General features: G+C 43.1%; 1 protein-coding gene across 5 annotated transcripts in view; it reads left to right on the top strand.

Annotated features, from left to right (window-relative positions):
* The first annotated feature begins 19,052 nt into the window (after positions 1 to 19,052).
* ARHGAP22 (Rho GTPase activating protein 22) overlaps positions 19,053 to 26,500 on the top strand; it is a 207,321-nt gene continuing 199,873 nt past the window's right edge. For all 5 annotated transcript variants that reach the window (XM_030847657.2, XM_030847659.2, XM_060286585.1 and 2 more), the window contains exon 1: positions 19,053 to 19,156. The gene's annotated coding sequence lies outside the window, so the exon portion shown is untranslated. The remainder of the gene's footprint in view (positions 19,157 to 26,500) is intronic.

Here is a 26,500-nt window from a genome sequence, read left to right on the forward strand (position 1 = left end):
TCTTTAACGATGTTTCACTATGAATCACTTGAGCTGGGTTTCTGCTCATTTCCTGGAGAAAGCAGAAGTGGAGAGTCGACAGATGCCTGATTCTGCCCACTTCCCAGCCATCAGCAGAGCTGCCTGAGTTCTGGTGGGTGACCCGGGCCCTGTAGAAAAGCCGCTTAGGGCAGTATGGTCAAGCAGTGCTGGGTGGGGCTAAGGGCAAAGAGGGAAAACTAGTAAGAGTGGACGCAGAGTTCACTCAGCCCTGGACTATCTGGCTGGACTTTCCTCCTTCCCTTGGCTTCACCTCTCCTCTCTGAGCCTCTGGTAAAGCACAGGGAACTATACTCGATACTTTGTGATAAGCTATAAGGGAAAAGAATCTGAAAAAGAAGATATATGTCTCTATATATGTGTATACATATATGTGTATATATATAAATGAATTGCTGTGCTGTACACCTGAAACTAACACGATATTGTAAATCAACTATACTTCAATTTAAAAAAGGAAAAAAAAGCAATAACAACAAAAAAAAGAGAAAGGAGTCCCTTAAGATCAGTGGGTAACATTAAAGTGATGATGAAAGAAAAGTTTAAGTAACAGAATGAAGTTCTCTGGAATTCAGCATCAAGATTCTTGCTCCTTTGGGCTTATTAGGTTGAATCATTTCATATCCTCTCTGCACAGCATCATCCATGTAGGACCAGCCAGCATGTCCACTCAAACACAGTATCTCCCTGTGCCACACGAGCAAGAGCAGTGGTTAGCACAAACGCCTGATCCTTAAAGCTAGCTCAGCACCTGTTTCTAGCGCGCGACCAACTGACTGTTTATGAGTAATTATAAGTGAGAAGCACCATCATCTTTTATGGGAGGCAAAAGGCTCTGAGACTGATTCAAAGGATGAAAACATTCGTAGTAATATCTCAACTCTTGCCAGTGCAAACTTGCCAGTAGATAGCAGTCAACCTAGGAGACCTGTCCAGCTTAAGACCTCGTCACATGCCCATGTTGACCCCACACCCACTCCCCAACAGTAGTCAGAGGTACCAACATCCCTGATCAAATTCTCCTTTCTCAGTCGACCGTTCATGGGTAGAAAAGAAGCTAGCATGGAAACTGGAAGGGTTCTGCACACAGACCACCTTGAGACATGCAAGAGGTGTGTGCAAGTATCACCTTGTCAAGCCAGAAGGGGCTCCAATTTTTTTACAGCAACAAATTAAGCTCCTGGTTATACTGTATTCCAGCACCATTGTACTATAGTGTGTACCATTATGGAGAAATATGTTAATTTTCTCAGCATATGGTGCAAGACTCGTCCTAGGGAGGTACCTGATTTGTTGACTAAAATGATAGGTTAGCGGAGTCTGCACTCCTGGGTGGAAAATCTGGGTTGCAATTCTCATTACTGCCCAAAAGGAATTAACATCTTTAAGTCTGGTTCTTATCTGTAGAATGAGACAAATGCAATGTTGTAAGGAACAAATCAATATTTGCAAGAGGATTTTTAAATGCTAAAAATGTCTGTACAAATGTGATTTATTATTATTGAGAGAGTTGACCATGCTAAGACACTGAAGCTGCCAGGAAAACTATGAACTGCTCATGTAAATATATATTTTTGTTGAGGGGAAATGTGAGATTCTGTAATTTTTTTTAAATATCTAAAAATAGCAATTATACTTCTGCTTCCAGTTATGACAGGAGATAACCTCCCACTGAAGGAAACTCTAAAAAAGACAAATATATGAGACAATTGTTTTCAGGCATTGAGTAGCAGGCATCATAAGACTGATCCTTGAGATAAGAAAAACACACAAGGTGAGCCCCACAGCTGCCCTGGCTTTCTTCTTATAGGTGTTTTCCTGCCATGGTACAGGGAGGTGGAGCCCCAGGGGCAGTAATATCCTTGAACTAAAAAGGTGTAAGTCAGAGAGTTCCAAGTTTCTTAAGAGGCCAGAATTTTCAGGGCAGGGACCTGAGAAGGGTGTGTTTTGTGGGAATTCATCGTGTGTGTCCTTGGCCGAGGGTTGCCTATACATGCATGGGGTAAGACCCCAAGAAACCTAGCAGAGATCACCTGCTCCAAGGCTGAGAACTGAGGTAATAGAGATTGGGCACTGTTCACAGTGTTAGAGTTCCACACCATCCAGAGTGGAGAGACCTCCCTGAGCATCTTGGGATTTCATCTTACACCCCAGAAAAGCCAAACCTGAGAAATAAGAACTACAGCCTAGAGTAGGAGCCATGAACTAGAACAAGTTCAAACTTGAAACAAAACAGCCCTAACAAAGAATAAAAGCCTGGCAGAACCAAAAGGATATTCCAGTAATGTAACTGTCAACCAGGAAAAAACACATCATCCTTTAAAGGAAGAAAACATAATGCAGCATCCCTTCAGTGTGGCATCCACGCTGTCCAGCATACAACTAAAATTAGTAGAAATCTGAAAGAACAGAAAAATGTGACTCATAAGAAGAAAAATACCTATCCATAGGAATATATCCCAAGATGAACCAGATGTTGGAATTATCACAGAAGGACTGTAAAGCAGCTATTGGAAATATATTCAAGGACCTAAAAGAAGAGAGAGCCATTATAATTGAAAGGTGGGAAATTTCAGGAAGTAAATGGAAAGTATAAGAAGATTTGGATGTAAATTCTGGAAGTGAAAAGCATATCTGCAATGAAAATTTTACTAATAGCCAAACAGCAGATCAGTGAGTGCAAATTAAAAAAGAAAAAAGTTAATGAACTTGAAGATTGATGAACAGAAATTATTCAATCTGAAGGACAGAGAGATAAAAGATTGAAGAAAAACAAACACACACTCAGTCACCTTTGGGACGATATCAAATGGTATAATATATGTGTATCTGGAGTCCCAGAGAGAAAGAAGAGAGAGAAGAGAACAGAAAAAAAATATTTGAAGAAAAATTTTAAAATTTGTTGAGAAACAGCAAATTGCAGATAAAATAAGCTTAGTAAACCCCAGGAAGAACAAAATGGATAGAAAACCACACTTAGGCAGATCATGGTCAAGCTCCTGAAAATCAGAAATAAAAAATTATCTTAACAGTAAGAGAAAAGAAATTACATATTGGGGAACAAAAACAAAATTAGGCAGATGTTTTATCAGAAACAATGGAAATCATAAGACAATGGAAAGATATCTCTAGCATACTAGAAGAAAAAGAATTGTTAACCCAATTATCCTTGAAAAACTGAGGATGAAACAAAGTTATTTGCAGATTAATGACAGCTGACATCATTCATCTCCAGAAGACTTGCACTACAAGAAATTCTAAAGGAAGTTTTTGAGGCTAGACTCCAGATGGTAACATGAATCTACAGAAAGGAAAGAAGGACACTATTAATGGCTAATATGTGATCAAATATAAACAAACTATGTACTTTTTCTTATCTTAATTTCTTCAAAAGACTATAACTACTTAAAGCAAAAAGTGTAACACTGTACTTTGGAGTTTATACCATCCCCAGTTCATATACGTTGTAGATGAAACATATATGACAACGATTGCACAAAAGATGAAGGAGTGAATGGAAACATGCTGTTGCAAGCTTTTCACATTTTATATGAAATCATACTTTATTAACTAAGTAATAACAAAATTGTGGTATTTTATTTATAGCTTTGTGACGAAGATGTCAGGAAAGTCAGAGTTCAGTTCTAATTAACAAACTCACACTGAGCATCTATTCTGGGCCAGATCCCAGCTAGATCCTAGAGAAACAGAGATGAATAAGGCAAACTTGTGTTAGGATGATTTCCTACAACTGTTCAAGTAGGCAGGTGATTCGCCCAATATAATAATTCAGGAACACAAACTCCTTTGTCCCTTAGAGTGTTGTTGTCATCTGCATCCAGTCAGCAAAAGGAGAAAGGGAGAGCACAAAGCACATCTCCACACATAAAAGCCCACCCTCTAGGTGGCACGTATCTCTGGCTCACATTCCATTTTAAGTGCATGGCCATATCTAATGTCAAGAAAGGCTGGGACAGGGCTTCCCTGGTGGCGCAGTGGTTGAGAGTCCGCCTGCTGATGCAGGGAACACGGGTTCGTGCCCCGGTCCGGGAAGATCCCACATGCCGCGGAGCGGCTGGGCCCGTGAGCCATGGCCGCTGAGCCTGCGCGTCCGGAGCCTGTGCTCTGCGGAGGGAGAGGCCACGGCGGTGAGAGGCCCGCGTACCGGAAAAAAAAAAAAAAAAAAAAAAGAAAGGCTGGGACATGCAGTCCAGTCATGTGTCAGCCTTAACCTATTATTAGGGCAAATGCATTTTGGTAGGCTACCAGTCTCTGCCATACTCTCTTCAGAGACATAATCTACACTCCAAACAATGCACACAAAAAGTTAATGCTATTTTTCTGACTTTTAAAATAATTCATGTTAATTTTATGCATGATAAAAAAGTATAAGAAATAGAGAATAAAATAAAAATTATTAATACTCTAATTACCCTAAACAGCTAAGCAATAGCTATGCTGAGAACAGCATTACATTCTTTTTTTCCATGTTTACCAAAGTATATTTCTTTGATCTTAATTTTTTCTTAATAAATTTAAAATCATGCCACAAATTCTACTTCATAACCTGTTCTTTTTTTTTTTTTTTTTTTTTTTTTTTTTACTTAATTCATCCTAAACACTCTCCTATTCCATTATTACAGTGTATTTTTTACACCAAGTTTGGGATCAAGAAGAAGGAAGACTATTTACATAGCAGGGGGATTTTTTTTTTTTTTAACCCTGGAGAGAAAGCAACTTCCTTGGAACTAGCTGTATTTACACATTCCCTGTGAGGATTATGATGAACTCCAGAAAAACAGAGGGAATCCAACCAGCAAATTGTATTTCCTCAGAGATGAAGGGTATGAGTCCTGGAGCAACTGGAAAATACTTCCACAGGACACCTGGAGCCCACAGGAACAATGCTAGCTATGGCTGGTGACAAGGGGAGACTTGGAGAAGGGAGAGAAGATTGGAAAACTACAAGTGGCCAAATACTTTACTAATTTTCAAAAATACCTGGAGGTTGGAATCTACAACTCCAGTTGGCAGGACTGACATAAAACTCAAAAGGAGCCCATCAAAAAAGATAAAGAAGAGTCATAAGCTACCATTCAGTTAAATGCAGGCTTTTCAACTCACTTCAATCAGCTTAATGATTTGCCAGGACCAAGTCCTAAGCTGGGTTCTGCAAGCACAAATAATAGGTAAGAATGCCTTCCCCAAGGAGCTTTCAAACCTTTCAACAACTTTTAGGCTAAGCTTACTTATCTTTCTTTTTCAAAAAATTTTTTTCATTGAAGAATAGTTGATTAATACAACAATACAATGTTGTATTAATTTCTGCTGTACAGCAAAGCGATTCAGTTGTACATATATATATATACTTTTTTAATATTCTTTTCCATTATGGTTTATCACAGGATATTGAATATAGTTCCCTGTGTTATACAGTAGGACCTTGTTTATCCATTCCTTATATAATAGTTTGCATTTGCCAATTCCAAACTCCCAATCCATCCCACCCCCACTCCCCTCCCCCTTGGCAATCACAAGTCTGTTCTCTGTGTCTGTAAGTCTGTTTCTGTTTCCTAGGTAGGTTCATTTGTGTCATATTTTAGATTCCACATATAAGTGATATCATATGGTATTTATCTTTCTCTTTCTGACTTACTTCACTTAGTATGATAATCTCTAGTTCCATCCATGTCGCTGCAAATGTAAGCTTACTTATCTTTGGTGGATGAGAAGATACTGAATCGCTGTGGATGTGAGCTTCTGTAAGACATTGGTTAAGGCCTCTCACGATTGACACTTCCATTTATTCCACCTCCATCTCCTCAGCACTATCATATGACTGACACTGTGCAAGATGCCTGGGGTGATAAGATCCAGTCTGTCTTTGGGGAGGTCACAGACATCACACACACCCCATACAGATCTCAGCTACCATGCACAGCCACACACCTGTCACGCCAAAACGGTTTTATTTTGGGGAAGTAGGAATAGACAGCTGAAACTTCAGTTTAATTCCGAGCGCCTTTATGCCTTCACACCATTGGCGTGGCACTGATAGAAATTAGATCCTCCCTAAAGATTTTTGACGTTGGGGGAGATCTCATGGGACCAGAGTGAGAATATCAGGGAGAAGCAGGCTTGGAAGTGGAGTGGATTGCAGCTTCTGGCGATAAGGAAGGTGAAGAAATGATTTTTTGAAAAGATTCATGAGACACAAAGCCTTTTCAAGGAATGGTGCTGAAACAACATGGATCTCCATGATGAAAATAAATCAGTCTCAATTCCCACCTCACACCACACACACAAAATCAAGGTGTTTCTTAGATTGAAATGAAAAAGCTAAAACTATAATGCTCCTAGGAGAAAACATGGGAGAGTATCTAGGCCACCTGAGAATAAAGCACTAAGCACCTTGAAGTAGTCAGGAACACCTCCCCCATCACCGAGAGGACAGAGAGTGCCGGGACGTGGCGCTGGAGGGGGGCCAAGAAGCAGATGGGCAGGAAGGGGGAGACACCCTGAGGGAAGGGTGGTGGAGGCCCACCGGGAATGTGCAGGAGGCCAGCGTTCCCAGCGCAGGTTTCATGGGAAGCGCTGGATGCAGATGTGTTCAGCATTCCCGGGTGGTGACCAGGAGAATGAAGTAGACACAGCAGCACCCAAGGCTCTGATATGCACCCTCAGGCTGAGAACTAGGACTGACTCCCTGAGCAAATGCTAAATGAGGACAGCGCACACTGGCTCTGATGTCTGGGCACCGTGGCTTCGACATCTTGGAGGGAGGCTGGGGCAGAGGATGAAGACAGTTTCTGGACACAAGCCTGTTCTTTGCTGTCCTTAGCAAAGACTCAGGAAGGGTCTGGACAGGAGGTGTGTCCTCAACACCCCATCTCCCCTCTCCCAGCTAGCTGGACTCTTGGTGCTTCTCCTACATGCCTTACTGGGTAGGTTTTTGGTGGGAGGCACAGAAAACAAGTGACTGGCTTGGCCTACGTGAGCAGGAGGTGCTGGCCCCTTGCTCCCTGCTCTCTGCATCTTTCCACATGTCAGACTCTGGCCAGCTCCCTCCCAGGCTCACAGCACTCACAGCAGAACACGGTCCTGCACAGCTCCAGAGTGTCCTCCCTCGTGTGAGGTCCAGCCTCACAGACAGAGATGCTCTCTACTCTCCGTCTCCATTTGGATCAGTGAACACTTGGACCAACAAAATGTGGACTGGATGGGACGTGGGAAGTGACTGTGATTAGGTCACTGTGGGTCACTGGGTCAGGCCCCCAGTCAGAACGATCACTGGTGGCAGGAATGCCCGCCCGGCTCACATTGAGCAAACTGCCTGCCCGGCTGCAGCCACATGGGGGCTGGGTAGGGAAGGCTGTCTCATCAGTGAGCCTTACCGCCCCCAGCCTGGCCAGATGCTTGTGCCCCAAAGAGGTCGCCCTGCAGCCAGTCACTGCCAGACAGCTATGCAGGTCCTCTTCTTGAGCTGGAGGAGATGCTGAGTGAGATGTTGCCATGCTTGACTCTGGAAGAGGGGAGAGGGACCCCGAGGCCTGGGAGGCTGAGGTTGGTGGGTTCAGAAGGGCTGGGTGAGGTTAGCAGTGCTCCCCCTGAGAACAGCACCGAGAGGCAAGGTGGTGGAGCAGAAAGAGCAGGGTGGCCAAGCTTCCGTTCTTGGAGGTGTGAACTTGGTCAAGGTCAGATGACTCCGTGCGGAGGAGCCTCCCTCCCGCCAAGCTCCTGCCAAGACGGATGAGATGATGAATAGGAAGGGAAGCACCCTCTTCCACGTCCCAGGGCCATTCCTCGGGTCCCGGGTCCTCTGCCACAGGGTGCAGAGCCCAACGCTTCCACGGCCGTCCTGGGGCCCCTTTGCTCTGGCACACCCCCCTCCAGACAGCAGCTTTCAGTTACAGTGGAAGCAGGTGGGCGGCGGGGGGGACTGCAGGTGGGGCTGGCTCCACACTTCAGCAGCCACCTTGCCAGCTGGCCTGTGGCCCCTGTGGGCCTCCGCTCAGGCGCAGCTCCCGGATGTGCCCTGCAGAAAAAGATGGTGCGGAAGAGAGCAACGTGAGCTCCGCACATCAGCAGGAGCAGGGAGGCCACACTTCCCACCAGAGGCTCTGAGCTCATGTGGACCCTGTCCTCTCCCTCCCGGGAGCGTCATTCCCAGCAGCCAGGAGGCCTGACAGAGGAAGGAACAGCTCAAGGACCGGCCACACCTTGCTGGGGGCCGGGTCGGGAGAGCAGGAGGGAAAAGGTGATCTCTGGCATATTCCTTAACTGCACTGAGACTGTTTCATCTGAAAATGAAGACAGTTACAGCTGTTTCATACCGATTGTGTGTTAATGAGAATTAAATAGAATACGTGTGTAAAGCTGGCAGGTCAGGCCACCCTCCCCTTCCCACCAGGGCCCTACCTGGGGGCACATCCTTTACTCTCTGCAGAGTACAGTTCGAGGGACCTCAAGGGACAGATAAGAGAGGGGGTTTCCTTCCCCACACCGCCCTGCCCCTGAATTGCTGGGGAGAAAACCCCCCTCTCCAGGCTGCATGCTGCCCCCTGATGAGGGGACCGTGAGCCTTGAGGTTCTCTAAGGTGGGAGCCTGAGGCATCGACTTCTTATTTGGGGAAGCACTGCATTTCCTGGAAGGGGAGGAGGGACGATGCCCGGGACGATATTATCTTACCTTAACTGTCTTAATACTTCACTGTGGAGAAAAGGAACCTGCCAAATGAAGCCACTAAACTGTAGGACTCTGATGAAGGCATCTAACTGCCTTGGGCCTTCCTTTCCATTCACATAAATTTAGGGTAATGAGGAATAGATGGTGAGAATGCACCATATGGCCAAGTGCAATGTTCAGCCCGTTATGAATAGGTGTGGTGTAGACAAGCACAAAACGGGGGCACTCCCCTGTGTAACTAGCAAATCCCCCTGGCTGGAGGGCGAAGGTGGAGGCCATGGGAACTGGAAAGAGGGATTAAATGTGACTGCAGTACTTTCAGGATGTTTGCACATGTGGTTGAAAGCAAACTATACTGTAAAAGGGATTACGGCAAAGTGTATGCAGTCTAGACCAGAGGAAGCAGAAGTTGCTTTTTTAACAGTACTTATGTTTTCTTTTTTTACTTATAAAATTATACCTACACATGGAAATAAAATTCAGCTTATAAGAACATAAAAAGTAGTTTCCCTTTGTCCACGATCATTCTCCCCTCTCCCAAATAATCACTAAAAGCGATTGCTTTTAGACCTTCCGATGGTTACCATTACAACTTTAAGACTTCTACTTTAGGATTCATTTTAGATGGTACCTTTAGACCTGCAGACATGAAAAATAAGAAAATTAGCATGCTTACACTATTTTCTTCTTCCTCTCCCACACTCCTTCCTGATTTGTAATTATATTTTTATTTTATTCCTCCAAATGTTGCCTTCCCAGCTTTGTTCATTATATTTTTATAATTCTTTCTAGTAATTGCCTTTCTGACTTTAAACAGTATATTTACTTTTCTATGTACTAAATTAAGACAGTATTTGCTACTCTGCAAGACAAGAATACTAGCTTAGTTTATTCTTCCTTATTCTCTCCTCCACCTATCTTTGTTTCTTATATTATTGTATTCCTGTCATTGTGGTTTAAAATGTTTGCGTTAGTTAACTAAAAGTCTCTTCCTTGCTTTGTCAATATGTTGACTCTAAAAACTAGAAAACAAATAAACAACATTGATGATATGGTGGTTTCCATCATAATATTCACTGTAGAACCCAGAAACAGGATTGACTCAGAGAGGAGAAAAATACTCCTGTGTCATTAAACTTTCAAGTTAAATTATATGTTATATAAACTTATCAATAAACAAATCATATTTAAAACAAAGGTAATAAGTACTTAAAATCAACTCAGTTTGTTACCTTTTGCTCTTGTGCTCTTGAGGTCACCAGCACCTAATGCATCTTGTCCGTGTGGCGGACAAGCCCTATAACGGTGCCCTGATGCACAGCTCCCAGCTCTGCATTTAGTGACGTCATGCCAGTACTTTGAAATTGACCATGGTGGGAGAATTCACATCATGGAAACTGGAAAATGCTACAAACAAGTGCTTAAATTATTGTTTTGTTGACTAGACTTAACTAGTGGAGAAAGTGTTAGTAATGCAGATTAAATTTAAATTGTGCTGGGTCTATACCCATCACGTTGTGAATAGCACCAAAAAAAACTGAGGAAATATTTTTCCAGTGTCTGAAAATGATTATCCAATTCAGCAAAGTCACTCAGAACACTGACAATGGAGTCAAGTTCTCACATACATAGTGCTAAAGCTGAAAATTGTTTCAGTTTAAGGAATATAATCTGTATGAGGGTGAGAAATAGTTTAACAGTAGGTTACATATTAGATTTAATGACTATAAATGATGGGGTAGAGCCTTGTGGATTAGGATGCAACTCCATCTGTCAAATCATGGCTAAAGTGAGACTATATAGGTTGGGTACAGAGTCAAGAGTTTGGCAAAAATTAATAAAAGTATTCTATAAGAATCAATTGGCTGTATGGAATTTGCAACAGAAAATTGTATGTTTTTCTTATTATTAGTGAATTATGTGCTACACATACTTTACATCAGTAAAATTTATAATAAACGTAGGCAGATGGATACGTGGGTGCATTTGTTGAGAACCGACTGTTAAGCATTTACCAGCACGCCACTGTCTCAGAGGCTTGCTGCTCCTACCATTACATCACATAAGAAACTAGGAGGAAATGGAGAGAAACGCCTCCTCCTCCCATGCTCCAGGGCCAGTGTGGTCCCAGGGGCTATAGGACTCATTAGAAGGACAGCCAGGGCTCTTCATGGAGGACAGGGGAAAAGAGCTGGGAAACAGCAGTGCTGACAGTGCGGGTCACGCCTCTCTGAGCCTTCGCCTTCACATCTCTAAAAAGGGGCTGCTGATCGCTGCCCCTCAGCCTCTTGGGGCATCCGTGAGGATGTGCAGGCACAGTAGCAGTGCTTGCTCCTGAAGAGAGGTGTCCCCATCCCCACCACCAGTTACCAATAGAACCTGTGGCCCAAACAACCCATGGTCACCCACTGCCAGGCTCCCCCAGAGACCCTGGGAAGCTGCCAGCACCAGAGCCATTGCAGAGACTGGCCTGATTCTGAAGTATGGGGAAGAGGCGGAGAGGCAGGCCACTTCTGCTTTCCGCTCACACACAGAGGTACCAGCCCAGAGAGCACATTTGAATTCTCAAACCTCAGCCGCAGGTTCACTTCAAGTTCTGAGGGAACACTGACAGGCAGTTTCATTACAGCTCATGATGGCTGGGTCCTCTGCAGAAGCACCTCTCTGTGCTTCTAGAGAGCCATGGAATGTGGGAACGATTGCTCCAAATATGGGTGGATGTGACTATGACCCACAGAGATTGCCCTTTCCTTCCAGACATTCCTTTCAGGAAACCCCAAACTTAAAGTATTTTATTTACCCTTCTGTGAATCTATCCTAAGGAAATGACCCACTATTCAGAAAAGGCTTGTTTCATATTGGCCTCAAATCTTTTTTAAAATAATGGAATGAGGGGGGGACATAAATGCAAAAGCAAATCTTTGTGTGAAAATGCACTCTCTGCATGTTGGAAATAATGTGAAATGTTCAATTTCAGAAGACTTTAAAATAACCTATTATACAGTCCATAATATGCCATTTCAGATGTTATTTTTAGCACCATGAAGAAATGCTTGATTTATAATGTTCAATTAAAAAGCAGATTAGCAGCATCATGGCTGTGAGCACCTGCTCTGGGATCAGAGCACTTGGGTTTGAGTCCTGCCTCTGTCCCTTGTTAGCTGCCTTGGGCAACTAACTTCAGTTCTTTAAGCCTCAACTTTCTCATTGGTACAGGGACCCTAGCAATATCCTTCTTCGTGGGTGGTTGTGAGGACAACAATTGTGATTCACAGCACCTGGCACATGGTAAGTCTTTGACGTTATCTATAATCAGCATCGTTACTGCATCTATGGCAAAATCCGCCCACATAAGATACCAGAGGGAAATATCACAAAGTGCCCCTGGTAGTTATTGCTGGCTGAAGCAACAGGAAGAGACATCTTATCCCGGTTCCTGCCTTTCTGGGATAGAATGCTTTCTCCTCCTCTGCCCCCTGCAACGCCCTACACTTGCCCCCCTGCTCATCCATTCTGCAAATCACTGTTAGAGTTGCCTCCTTGCTTTTCCATCTGTGAGCTCTGGAGTCAGGGACTCTTTCTTATTCATTCTGTAGCCCCTGCCCCAAGCACAGAACCTGACAAACAGTAGGTGCTCAATCAAACATTTAATTGTCAAATTTCTCCAAGTTTTATCGAAGAGTGTCTCAGATATCTACTGGTGTATGACAAAATATAATGGCTTAAAATAACAGCTGTGTATTGCGTCTCACGATTCTGCGGGACAGGAAGCAGGCAGGGCTCAGCTGGGCAGTTCTTCTGCTCCACTTAGTGTGGGCTGGGAGCCGCCACCTGCATTCACTTGGGGGCTGGGAGGGGCTGGAATATCCAGGAAGCTTTACACGACTGGTGCCTCAGTGCTCCTGGCAGCCTCTCTTTTCCCACATGGCCTCTCATCACTCTTGGACTTTAACACATGCCTTTTACAACAGAGCAGCTGACTTCCTGGGAGAGAAAGTGAAGCTGACAGGCTTCTTAGGGGCTATGTGCAGAAATGTCTCAGCATCACGTCCCGCCTCTTGATGGGAGAAGGGGAATTATATTCACTAATTATCATATATGTTTTGCCTTTTGATCTTTAGAGAAATCTTTAAAAGTATGATAAATAATATATATTAGCGAAGTTTTAACATCCTAAGAAGACTTTTCTATGTGCATACATAATAAATTAGGAATGTATATAGGTGCTGTTAGTGAGTATTCACTATTTTGTGTTCTATGTTTTAAACTTTTTATTTTGAAATGATAATAGATTCACAGGAAGTTGCAAAAATGATCCAGAGAGGTCCCACATGCCCTTTCCCCAGTTTCCCCCAATGACTACATCTCAAGTAAATATAGTGCAGTATCAAAACCAGGAAACTGGTGTTTGTACCATGGATATCACTCTCTGATGTTTTATCACATGTGTTGATTTCTGTAACCACCAAGATACAGAATTATTTCATCACACCCACCTCCTGCCCTCTGGATTCCTTAACCCCTGGCAACCACTAACCTGCTTTCCATGTACACAATCTTGTCATTTCGAGAATGTTATATAAATAGAATCATACAGTATATGACCTTTTGAGATTGGCTTTTTTCTCTCAGCATAATACCCTTGAGATCCTTCTATGTTGTTGTGTGTATCAATTGTTCTTCCTTTTTTATGGCTGAGTAGGATTCCATGGCATGGATGGACCACTGTTTAACTATTTGCCTGTTTACCTTGAATGTTTTCTGTTTGGGGCTATTACAAATATAGCTGTTTAGGGAGCCTCTCTTCATGCATTCTCACTCCATGGGTTTGGTTGGAGCTGATCTCACCTCTTGGCAGTGGATGGACACGTGACCAAGGCCCATTAGATAAAATTATTCTCTGCCCTGGACACAGTGATGCATGCAGGACCATGTGTGTAGCCCACAATGGTCCAGCCAGAGCTCATCTCTGGTGATTTGCTGGAACCACTAGGTTTATATCCCTATAGCCAAATATGCTATATTGAAAAATACACTCAGTCTTTCTGGGCCTCAGCTATTAAATAAGGACTTTTAAAATCCCTATGTTAACAGGTTAGTATGTATTTGTTCATTCAACAAACTGAAAGTGTTTATTGAGAGACTATGTGTGGAGAATTTCAAAAAGGGGGAGAAGCAGATGCAAAGGGCCTGGGGCAGAAAAGGAGTTAAGTGGCCAGTACACCCAGAGCATAATGCTGGCAAGGTGTGTGGGGAGTGGAGGGTGTGGGGACAAGTGGAAGAAACAGGCAAGGAGCCCTCTGGGGGGCCCTTCTAAGATCTGGAGGGGAGTTTGGACTTGAGACTTGCATGATGGGAAGCATGTTAATAGTAAAATATTTTTCCAATTTACTTTTTACTGCTGTATGAAGAACAGCCTGGGGATAACAGGGCATGTGTGGAAGCCAGTGAGGAAGTTCCTGTATAAGGACAGACAAGAAATGGTGGTGGCCTGGGGCTTCCCTCTTTGTCCAGTGGTTAAGACTCCGCACTGCCACTGCACGGGGCACGGGTTTGATCCCTGGTCTGGGAACTAAGATCCCACATGCCACACGGTGCAACCAAAAAAAAAAAGAAAAAAGAAAAAAAGAAATGGTGGTGGCCTGCCTAGGGGGATAATAGTGGGGATGGAGAGAAAAGGACGGATTTGCATGTACCTTGGAAGTAGAAGTAATTGTAAGGCTTACTCATGGAGTAGGTCGGGATGACCTCTAGGTTTTCCACTAAGGTTGTGAATTTGTCAAATTCTCCTCATTATGTCATAGGTTTGTGTTTGCTTGTTTTCTAACTTTCAAGCTTTATTGTTAGGTGTTTATAGATTCAAGACCTTCGCATCTCTGTGACTTGTTTCTTTTATCATCTTATATTGACAATCTTTATTCTCAATAAACCCTTTTCCTTAATCTGTCAATGTCTTATATTAATATTACTACAAAGTTTCCTTTTAGCTATTCTTTGGCTGGTGTATCCAATTCATGTATTTTCAGTATTTCTCTGTTCTTGTGTTTTAGGTATATCTTGGCATACAGCTATAATCTTTTTAAAATCAAACAAGTATCTCTACCTTTTAATATGTAAGCTTAATCTGTTTACATTTACTATGATTACTGATAGATTTATACGTATTTTTTACCTTCTTCTTTGGAGTTTCCATTTGCCATGATTTTCCTTTTAAGTTTTTTTTCTCCCTTTCTTCCTCCTGCTGAATTTATTAAATAGTTTTGTTTTTGTTTTGTTTTGTTTTTGTCTTTATCTCCCTCTACTGGTTTGGAAGTTATACATTCTACCTCTGTTCTTCACTTGTTACTCTTAAAATTTTAGCATGCATACTTGACTTTGAGATGTCTAGTGCTGCATCGTGAAATACAGTAGGGCTACTAGCCTCCTGTGGCTACTGAGCACTTGAAATGGGATCAACCAAACAATTAAAGTTTTATTGTAATTAATTTAAATTTTAATTTAAAAATTGATACACAGTACAGTTACTGAAAAGCTTTGACAGATGTCTGGAGCAATTTGGATAGGGGAATCATCTCTTTCAACTCTAAATTTTATGAAATCTAAATATAGATGAACTATTTCCAATGGAAATTTAGCATCCAAATTGAGATGCACTATAAATATAAACTACACACCAGATTTTGGAAGACCTAGTATAAAAAGAACATAAAATCTTTCAATGATAATATTTATATTGATTACATGTTGAAATTATAAAACTTTGCATATATTGCATTAAATAAAATATGAAACTAATCTTTTAGTTTCTTTCTGCTTCTTTCTTGAAGGTGGCTGCTAGAAAAGTTTTAATTACATGTGTGGCCCACAGTATATCTGTATTGGACAGTGCTCGTCCGGAGCTAAAGCCCCAAGTACCCAGAAGTCAGAATGCTCTGATTCTCCCCACTCTTGTTGCACACGTTACTGTGTTCAGTATTGGCTATTGTGTCGTATGTGATTTTAGTTCCACCCTGTTCTTCACACCCCACCTTAATTCATTACGCTCATTTCTTTTATACATAATGATGATTTAGACTTACCAACATGTTTGCTGATTTCTACATCCACCTGTATACCCGGCATCCCACGCTTTCTTCACAAATCAGCTCTCCTCACCCAGCTTCCAGGGGCCACACTGCCCACTGCATTGTGGGCAGTGTCACCGGTGATACCGAGGACCTAGACCCTGGGCAGAGACCCACCTGCCACAGGTGCCAGGGTCTCGTGCCTCTGTTGGAGCACAGCTGTTCCTCCTCTATCCAGTGGGAGCCATGAAAGGCTGGGGCAAGCCTGAGCTGCAGGCGGGATAGGGGCCTCCAGGCCAGCGCTCTGCTCAGCTGCCACACCCTGCTGGCCTCTCTGCTCACCACACACACTTGCCTCTGATTCGAGTGGGATCCGGGATGGGGAGCACCTTGTCCATTCCTCTTAATTCCCTCCCAGAAAGTACATCTGATTTCCCTGGCCATACCATCTTGGGGAGACAAGGGACCTTAGTGCCCCAGCTAGGAGGGCCCCACCTGACCAGAGCTATGGCAAAAGCATCTTCCTCTCTCCTAAGGTCTTGGGGACCATTCTCCAGTGCCCATGTCACTACTCACATACACATCCCAGCTCAGTAGACCCAGGGCCTGGACGAGGGTGAGGCACTCACTGCCTCCTTAAAGTTTGCACCGTAGATGCCTCACTTGCCTTACCCTGGTCCCAGCCCTGACCCCCCCAGAAGTATGTGTTTCCCTTGTGTGCTCTGCAGGTGACTCCCCTGAGCCCCCTGAGGCAGATACCTCCTGTCCTCCAAGGAAGGGCCTCCTCAGACTGGTGGCCATGCGCAGCTGGAAAACCCAGTAATGCCGGAAGCAGTGTGCTGAGAGCGCCATCTTGTGGCCCTAGTTGCCAATTACAGCCAGGATTGCTCAGTACCCGTTTATAATTAGTTCTGTGTTTCTTCTACCCAATAATGGGAAGCCTCTCCAAAAGAAGGGGGAAGCAACCCCTGGGCTCCAGCATCAACTTCAATACACTCATAAAACAATATGTAGCCTCCCTATGCTTATAACTTATAACAACTAGAAAAACAGAACAACTTTGCTAGGTAAAAAAATATCCCCTAGGAACTCTTAATTAAATGTGATTTACAGTGTGGTTCAGGCTGAATTTGTGACTGCTGGGGTTCAATGGCTCACTGAACAGAGGCCTCCAGAGGATTTTTGTGTGGCCACCCTGATTTCTGGGGACTTCCAAGCCCTCAGAGCCCCTATACAGAACCCTAATTTCATGGAAGCCAGTTATCTCAGTGATGATGACTGATTCCTGGTGAGGGCTGTGGGTCCCCACCCAGTCACCTGGGAGGCCCCAGAAAACTCTCCCAAGAGGCAGCCACAATCTGGCTGCTGGCTCCCCCAGGAACCCACTTCACCAGGGCCCAACGTGCTAAACATTAACGACAGACACGTTCTCCGTCACTTGCTGCCAATTTGGTTTTAATACAAATGCAAACTCAGGCATTAAAATCACCTAGGAGTGTTTGAGTGTCAGGTGGTAATCCCACCTTCTAAAAAGGGCTTACTTTTTAATTTATTGTGTTAAATTAAAATGCAGAATTTATTAAACTGTACGGGAAACCCAGTTTAAGAACCGAACCCTGCCCTAATTAATGCTGAGGCCGCTGATGGAGAAATATGCAGGAAATGAGCCCTTCCTGGATCCCTGTTAAGTGCTGGTGCATCGTGGCTGTGAGGACCAGCGGGAAGCACTTAGCAGAGTTCTTTGCATGACTTACTTTCCTTAATTCTCACAACAGACCCTGGAGTCAGTTGTATTATTATCCTTATTTTACAGATTGGGAATGGAGTGCAGAGAGAAACAGTGTAACTTACTCAGTGACCCAGCTAAGTGTCCATGGCAGGACTCAAATTCAACTTTGCTTGACTCCAGCCCGCTCGTTCCTTCCACACCAGCTCCACTGCCTCCCCCAGCAGGGCTGAACAGAGAGTTAGCCCTCCGCAGTGCAAGCACAGAGGAGGCCTAGTCTGCTGCTTTCCAACTGAGTCCCTCATGGGAAGGTCCAAGAGCAGGACATTACACTTGGCTCCTCAGGACCCCTGAGCTCTGGCCTTGCAGCAGGATGTATGCCACCTTACCTGTGCCAGCAACTCCCCTCCACCATGGCCCACCCTGCCCCACTCTCAGCAGTCTCCAAGGACTGGCGAGAGGTTATCCCAGTGCTTAGGATGGGCGATCACCCGCCTCTGCCATCATCACCTTCCTGAGGCTGAACTGGCCGAGCCTCCACCCCAGGCCCCACTCCGCCCAGATGCCGAATCAGGCTTCCAAGGCTACCAGTCCATGGCCAGCTCCCCACCTGCCTTGGTCAGGGAGAACAAGAGTGAGGAGCCACTCTGAGACCAGGTGAGGGGGAGGCCGGTCTACTCTCGGAGAAGGGGGCTCTTTGCCCGCCAGAGCCCAACTGGGAGGCAGGTTACTGAGGGCCATCTGCCTGCTTCCCTCCTTGGCCTTGACTTTCAAAACCTTTCGAATCAGCGGGCCTTGGTTTCAAATCTCAGCGATGTAATCTGTCACCTTGGGAAGTGGACTGAACCTTTCTGACCTGCTTCCCAGTCCACGGAGTGGGGAGATGTGGGTGAGGCCGTAACTTTGGGAAGTGGCTCAGCTCCTCCCTCTGCCACCTGAGGGCTCCTCCGCTGCTAATGACTTCTCCAGCCCCAACTTCCTCCTCGTACTCCAGACAGGACTGGATCAGCTGCGCGGAATTCAGCTGCTCGGAGGAAGACCGTATAGGAAGCCCCAGGAATCCTGTACAACCTGCGAGAGCCGCGCATGGCCCCAAGAAAGGTGAGGCTACAGATGAGGGTGGGGCGAGTTGGCATTTGCGGGTCCAGAAGCGGGGAAGGATGCAGAGATGGGGCTGCGAGGGAGGGGTCCAGGGCCGTGGGAGGCAGTGCCGCTGGTGCCCACCAGGCGGCGCTCTGTACCAAGTCAAACTCCAGGCCAGAGACCGAGAGCCGCCCTGTCACAGCCCTTCCTGGCGGAGGTCAGCCTCACCCGTGGAACGTTTCCTGAGGCGAGATTGCTGCAGCCTCTTAGCAGGCCAGGGACGGCCATCAACGCACCATCCCCAGAGGCCCCGAGGAGCCAGGGAGCCTGGATCTGACTGATGATGCTCGGCCTGAGCAGCTTCCTCCTTGTCCTGCCCTCCTCCCTTTCCCGCTGGTCACATGGGGGCCGGGGGCAGGGCCAAGGCCATGGCAGGGCCTCCGGGGTGAGAAGAGGGGGGAGGGAGCCCGGTCGCTTCCTCCAGGCAGTGTCTTGAAGAGGGAACCCCCGGCAGGCTCTGGGCAGCGGAAATGGAGGTGTCCGGCTCCCCTGTACCAGGTGAGCAGACCCCTGGCTGGGCAACACCCAGGCAGCTTTCCTAGAAGCCTGGGCCTCCCCCTGCCTGCCGGGCCCAGATGCCCACACGGTGATGGGGTGCTCTTTACCCCGTGCTCACACACGCTGGCAGCGGGGGGCCCTGTGGGAGATGAATGAGGAAGCATAGGGTGAACACCTAGGCCAGTCCAGGACAACAGGGTCCCTCTGTCTAAGTTTGGAGAATGCGGTGGCAGTGACTGCCAGAGCCATCTGGGTTTGAATCACACCCCCATCTTCGCCATGTTAAACTGTGTGACTTGGGATGACTCGCAATTCCACTGAAATATTCACCTCTGGGTGCTGTCAGGTTAATGTGCGTGGTCTACAGTCAGTGCCTACTCAGTGCTAGCTGTCATTAGTAATAATGCCTGTGGGTGGGGTGATGCCCAGGTACAGGGCACACTGGCCTGAGTTCAGGAAGACCTGGTGTTCCCAGCACCCACCCCCACGGTGAGCCCGTTTGCTGTGTGGCCGGTACCAACCAGAGCTGCTCCTGGCTGAGTCATCCCCCAGCTTGCTCTCCAAGACTGCCCTTCACGGCAGGCCTGGAAGCTGTGCCCCTACTGTGCTGAGCTAAGCTGGGCTGTGGCCTGCACTGGAGCACAGCTGCTGAGAAAGGCAGGTGAGGGGCAGGCAAGGGCTGGGGTAGGTGATTGGAGAGCGGTTCTCCCCGCCGCTCTGCCCTGAGGTCGCTCTCCCCCAGCTGGAGAGCAGAACCCACCGTACCTGCCCTTCCACCCATGTTTTCCCCAGAGCAGATGCCCACGCCCCAGGGCCTTGTCATCCTGCTGCAGGCTGAGGTCAGTGAAGGTCACTCCTCCAACCAGAGCCCTGCGGGTATAATCAGGCCTCCCACACTCACACTCATACACATATATACTCCCCCCATGATGCAGGTGGGCAGTGAGGGGCAGGGACTTGCCCAGGGCCTGTGGTACAGACAGGACAGAGGCCCCGCTCACTGCCTTCCAGGGAGGCCTCTGTTGTGTGATGGCAGAGCTGAGATTGGGTAGCCAGGAGAAGGGTAGGGGTTGGGGAGGAAAGGAAGGGCAATCAACACATCCAGGGGGAAGAACTAACATTGTTACACACACACACACACACACACACACACACACACACACACACACACACACGCCTGGGGGGTCAGTGTCATTTATCTTAGAGCAACCTGCAGTGGGCATTGTATTTTTTGAGCCCTTCCCCCCTCCCCTTGATCACAGTACCCTGACTTCTATTTTTAGCATCTACATAGATCCTGTACCAGCACAGGTGCTTTGTGGAAGCCAACTCCACCCAGCTCCTGGGATGAGACCAGGTTGCTTTAGGCAATCAACGCATCTTATTCCCCAACCATCAGGATCGTTTCAGGGAAAGATTGTTTGCCCAATCAAGGCCGTGAGGGAAGAGCTGTTTGGAGAAATAGAGAGGGAAACCTTCCCAGCGCTTCTGAGAGAGACACTGGGAGATATGTTTTTTCTTACCTCTAGACATGCAGGAGGAAATATTAGCTCCTGAAGTTGGTGTTCAGCATTTTTTTTCCTCATCAATAATCTTTTTATTGCTTACATGATGAAATTATAGTATTTTGAATGTTTTAGCTTAAATAAAATATCCAAATTATTTTCACCCATTACTTTTTATGTTTTTTAATGTGGCTACTAAAAAGTTTTAAATTGTATCTATGGCTCGGATTTGTGGTTCAGATTATACTTCTATTGGGTAGCACTGTTTTAGAAGCATAATAATTTTAGCACTTATGTCTAGGTCTATGCTTCATTTCATGTTAGCCTTTGTGCATGGTGTTCATTCTTTTCCTTGTGTCTCTGTTACAACGTCATTTATGGAAAAGACTATCCTTTCCCCACTGAATTACCTTGACACCTTTTTTTTTAATTGAAGTATAGTTGATTTAGAATGTTGTGTTAATATATATATATCTCTTCTTTTTCAGATTCTTTTCCATTATAGGTTAATACAAGATATTGAATATAGTTCCCTGTGTTATACAGTAGGACCTTGTTGTTTATCTATTTTATATATAGTAGTGTGAATCTGTTAATCCCAAATTCCTAATCTATCCCTCCCCTCACCCTTTCCCCTTTGGTAACCATAAGTTTGCTTTCTATGTCTGTGAGTCTGTTTCTGTTTTGTATGTAAGTTCATTTGTATCATTTTTCTTAGATTCCACCTATAAGTGAGATCATATATTTGTCTTTCTCTGTCAGACTTCACTTAGTATGATGATCTCTAGGTCCATGCATGTTGCTACAAATGGCGTTATTTCATTCTTTTTATGACTGAGTAATAGTCCATCATATATACACAGACGCACATATAATGTATACACACACACACACACACATATATATGCCACCTCTTCTTTATCCATTGATCTGTCGATGGACATTTACGTTGCTCTCATGTCTAGGCTATTGTAAAGCATGCTACAGTGACCATTGGGGTGCATATACCCTTTCGAACCATGGTTTTCTCCAGATACATGCCCAGGAGTGGGATTGCTGGATCATATGCTACTCTATTTTTAGTTTTTTAAGGAAGCTCCATACTGTTCTCCATAGTGACTGTTTACATTCCCAACAACAGTGTAGGAGGGTTCCCTTTTCTCCATACCCTCTGCAGCATTTATTATTTATAGACTTTTTGATAATTCTGACCAGTGTAAGGTGATACCTCACTGTGGTTCTGATTTGCATTTCTCTAATAATCAGCGACGTTGAGTACCTTTTCACGTGCCTCTTGGCCATCTGTATGTCTTCTTTGGAGAAATGTCTATTTAGGTCCTCTGCCCATATTTTGATTGGGTTGTTTGTTTTTTTGATATTGAGCCATAAGAGCTGTTTGTATATTTTGGAAATTAATCCTTTTTGAATCACATCATTCACAAATATTTTCCCCCAGTCCATAGGTTGTCTTTTTGTTTTGTTTATTGTTTCCTTTGCTGTGCAAAAGCTTTTAAGTTTACTTAGGTCCCAATTGTTTATTTTTACTTTTATTTCCATTACTCTAGGAGATGGATCCAAAAAAATGTTGCGTCAATTTATGTCAAAGATTGTTCTATCTATGTTTTCCTCTAGGAGTTTTATAGTATCCTCACTTACATTTAGGTCTTTAATCCATTTTGCATTTATTTTTGTTTATGGTATTGAAGAATGTTCTAATTTCATTCTTTTGCATGTAGCAGTCCAATTTTCCCAGCATCACTTATTGAAGAGGCTCTCTTATCTCCATTGTATATTCTTGCCTCCTTTTTTGAAGATTAATTGACTGTAGGTGTGTGGGATTATTTCTGGGCTCTCTCTTCTGTTCTGTTAATCCATATGTCTGTTTTTGTGCCAATACTATGCAGTTTTGATTACTGTAGCTTTGTAATATTGTCTGAAGTCTGGGATGGTTATGGTTCCAACCTCTGTTCTTTTTCCTCAGAATTGCTTTGGCAACTCTGGGTATTTTGTGGTTCCATATAAATTTTAGGACTATTTGTTCTAGTTCTGTGAAAAATGTCACAGATAATTTGATAGGGCTTGCATTAAATCTGTAGATTGCTTTGAGTAGTATGGCCATTTTAACAATATTAATTCTTCCAATCCAAGAGAATGGAATATCTTTCCATTTCTTTGAATCATCTTCAGTTTCCTTTATCAATGTTTTATAGTTCTCAGCATATAAGTGTTTCATCTCCTTGGTCAGGTTTATTCCTAAGTATTTTTTTTTTTTTGCAATTTTAAAAGGGATTTTTTTTTTACTTTCTCTTTCTGTATTTCATTGTTAGTGTAAAGAAATGCAACAGATTTCTGTATGTTAACCTTGTATCCTGCTACTTTGCTAAATTTATTTATCAATTCTAGTTGTTTTTGTGGGGAGTCTTTAGGGTTTTCTATATATCATATCATGTCATCTGCATATAGTGACAATTTTACCTCTTCTCTTCCAATTTGGATACTTTTGTTTCCTTTTCTTGTTTGATTGCTGTGGATAGGACCTCCAATACTATGTTAAATAGAAGTGGTGAGAGTGGGCATCCTTGTCTTGTTCCAGATTTTAGCAGGAAGGCTTTCAGCTTTTCACTGTTGAGTATTATGTTGGCTGTGGGTTTGTCATAAATAGCTTTTATTAGGTTGAGATATGTTCCCTCTATACCCTCTTTGGTGAGAGTATTTTTATCATTAATGGATGTTGAATTTTATCAAATGCTTTTTCTGCATCTATTGAGATGATCATGTGGTTTTTGTCTTTTCTTTTGTTGATGTGATGTATCACATTGATTGATTTGCATATGTTGAATCATACTTGTGACCCTAGGTTTAATCCAACTTGATCATGTTGTATGATACTTTTTATGAGTTTTTAGATGTGGTTTACTAATATTTTGTTGAGGATTTCTTGCATCTAGATTCATCAAAGATATTGGCCTGTAGGTTTCTGTTTTTGTAGCATCTTTTTCTGGTTTCGGTATCAGGGTGATGGTGGCTTCATGAAATGACTTTGGGAGTGTTCCCTCCTCTTCTGTCTTTTGGAATAGTTTGAGAAGGATCAGTATAAGTTCCTCTTTGTATGTTTGGTGGAATTCCCCAGGGAAGCCATCCAGTTCTGGACTTTTATTTGCAGGGAGTTTTTTTGTTACAGATTCTATTTCACTTCTAGTGATCAGTCTGTTCAAATAATCTATTTCTTCTTGATTCAGTTTTGGTGGGCTGTATGTTTCTAGGAACTTGTACATTTCTTCTAGGTTGTCCAATTTGTTGGCATATTATTGTTCATAATATTCTCTCTTTTTTTCCTGCAGTATTGGTTGCTATTTCTCCTCTTTAATTTCTTATTTTTTTGTTTGGGTCCTCTCTCTTCTCTTCTTGGTGAGCTTGCCCAGAGGTCTGTCTAATTTGTTTATCCTTTCAAAAAAATAGTTCTTGGTTTTATTGATTTTTTTTCTATTTTTTTAAATCTCTGTTTTATTTATTTCCTCTCTGACCTCTATTATTTCCTTCTTCTGCTGACTTCAGGTTTTGTTTGTTCTTTTTTTCTAATTCTTTTAGGTGATAGGTTAGGTTGTTTATTTGAGATTTTTCTTATTTTTTGAGGAAGGCCTGTATAACTATAAACTTTCCTCTTAGTACTGTTTTTGCTGCATCCCATAGATTTCGTATGGTTGAGTTTTCATTGTCATTATTCTCAAGGTATTTTTTAATTTCCTCTGATTTCATCAGTTACCATTGGTTTTTTAGTGGCATGTTGTTTTGTCTCCATGTAATTGTTTTTTTTCTCCTTTCTCTTTATGTGGTTCATTTCTAGTTTCATGCCATTATGGTCAGAAAAGATGCTTGAACTAATTTCTATCCTCTTAAATTTGTTAAGGCTTGTTTTGTGTCCTAGTATGTGGTCCATCCTAGAGAATGTTCCATGTGCACTTGAAAAGAAAGTGTATTCTGCTTATTTTGGATGTAATGTCCTGAAAATATCAATTAAGTCTAACTATTCTATTGTGTCATTTAGGATCTCTGTTGCCTTATTGATTTTCTGTCTGGAAGATCTGTCCATTGATGTCAGTGGGATGTTAAAGTCTCCTACTATTATTGTATTCCTATCAGTTTCTCCATTTATTTCTGTTAGTATTTGTTTTATGTACTTGGGTACTCCTATTGGGTGCATATATGTTAATGGGTATAATATCCTGTTCTTGTATTGATCCTTTTATCATTATATAGTGTCCTTCTTTGTATTTCTTTATGGCCTTTGTTTTAAAGTCTGTTTTGTCTGGTATGAGTATTACTATCCCTGCTTTCTTGTCATTTCCATTTGCATGAAATATCTTTTTCCCTCCCCTCACTTTCAATGTACGTGTGTCCTTTGCCCTAAGGTAGGTCTCTTGTAGGCAGCATATTGTAGGCTCTTGTTTTATTATCCAGTCTGCTACTCTGTGTCTTTTGATTGGAGCATTTAGTCCATCAACATTTAAGGTAATTATTGATAAGTATGTATTTATTGCCATTTTGAACCTTGTTTTCCCATTGATTCCTTTGTTTCTTTGTATTTCTTCTTTGTTTCTTTATCTTTTTGTTTTTCCTTTTGTGGTTTGATGGTTTTCTTTTGTATTATGCTTTTCTCTTCTTTTTGGTTTTTGTGAATCAATTATATGTTTCTGAGTTGTGGTTACCCTGGTTTTCAAGTATGTTAAGCCATTACTATAGCTACTTGGTTTACACTGATGTTTATATAAGCTCAAACACTTTCTACAAAAACCCTACACTTTCTTACTCCCCTCCTCCACATTTTATGACTTTGAAGTCCTGTTTTACATCTTAGTGTTATCCTTTTGCTGTTCATTATAGTTATAATTGCTTTCACAAATTTTTTTGATTTTTTAAAAATCTATGTACTTGTTTACTTAAGTGATCTACAATCCTTTTATATATTTGTTTTTCCTATTGTGATTTTCTGTTTCCTATAGATTCTTGTTTCTTTTCTATTTAAAGAAGACCTTTCAATATTTCTTTTAGAATAGGTTTAGTATTGCTGTATTCTTTTAGTTTTTACTTGTCTGAAAACTAATTTCTTCTTCTATTCTAAATGATTATCTTGCTGGGTAGAGTATCCTACATGGCCGGTTTTTCCCTTTCAGGACTTTGAATGTATCTTGTCACTCCCTTCTGGCTTGCAATGTTTCTGTAGAGCAATCAGCTTATAGACTTATCAGGGTTCCCTTGTAACTAACTCTTTGTTTTTCTCTTGCTGCCTTTAGAATCCTCTCTTTATCTTTAAATTTTGCCATTTTAATTATAATATGTCTTGGTATAGGTCTGTTTGGGGTCATCTTGTTTGGAACCCTCTGTGCTTCCTGTACCTGGATATCTGTTTCCTTATTTAGGTTTGGGAATTTTTCAGCTATAATTACTTCAAATACGTTTTTGATCCCCTTTTCTCTTTCTTCTCCTCTGGATCCCTATTATGCATAGATTGGCATGCTTTATATTACCCCATAGGTTTCATATATTGCTTTCATTTTTTAAAATTTGTCTTTCTGTCTGCTGTTCTGATTGGGTGATTCCATTATTCTATCTTCCAGACCACTCATTCATTCTTCTGCATTATTTGGTTTACTATTTATTGCCTTTAGCTTGGTCTTCATCTTGGCAATTGAGTTTTCTAATTTTGACTGGCTCCTCTTTATAGCTCCTAGTTCCTTGTTACAGTGATCTGCATTTCTATTGATAGCCTTTCTTAATCCCTTCAATATTTTTATTACCTCCTTTTTGAACTCAGGGTCTAGCAGACTGGAGAGGTCTGTTT

The sequence above is a fragment of the Globicephala melas genome, chromosome 16 (assembly GCF_963455315.2).
Source record: "Globicephala melas chromosome 16, mGloMel1.2, whole genome shotgun sequence".
NCBI classification, from domain to species: Eukaryota; Metazoa; Chordata; class Mammalia; order Artiodactyla; family Delphinidae; genus Globicephala; species Globicephala melas.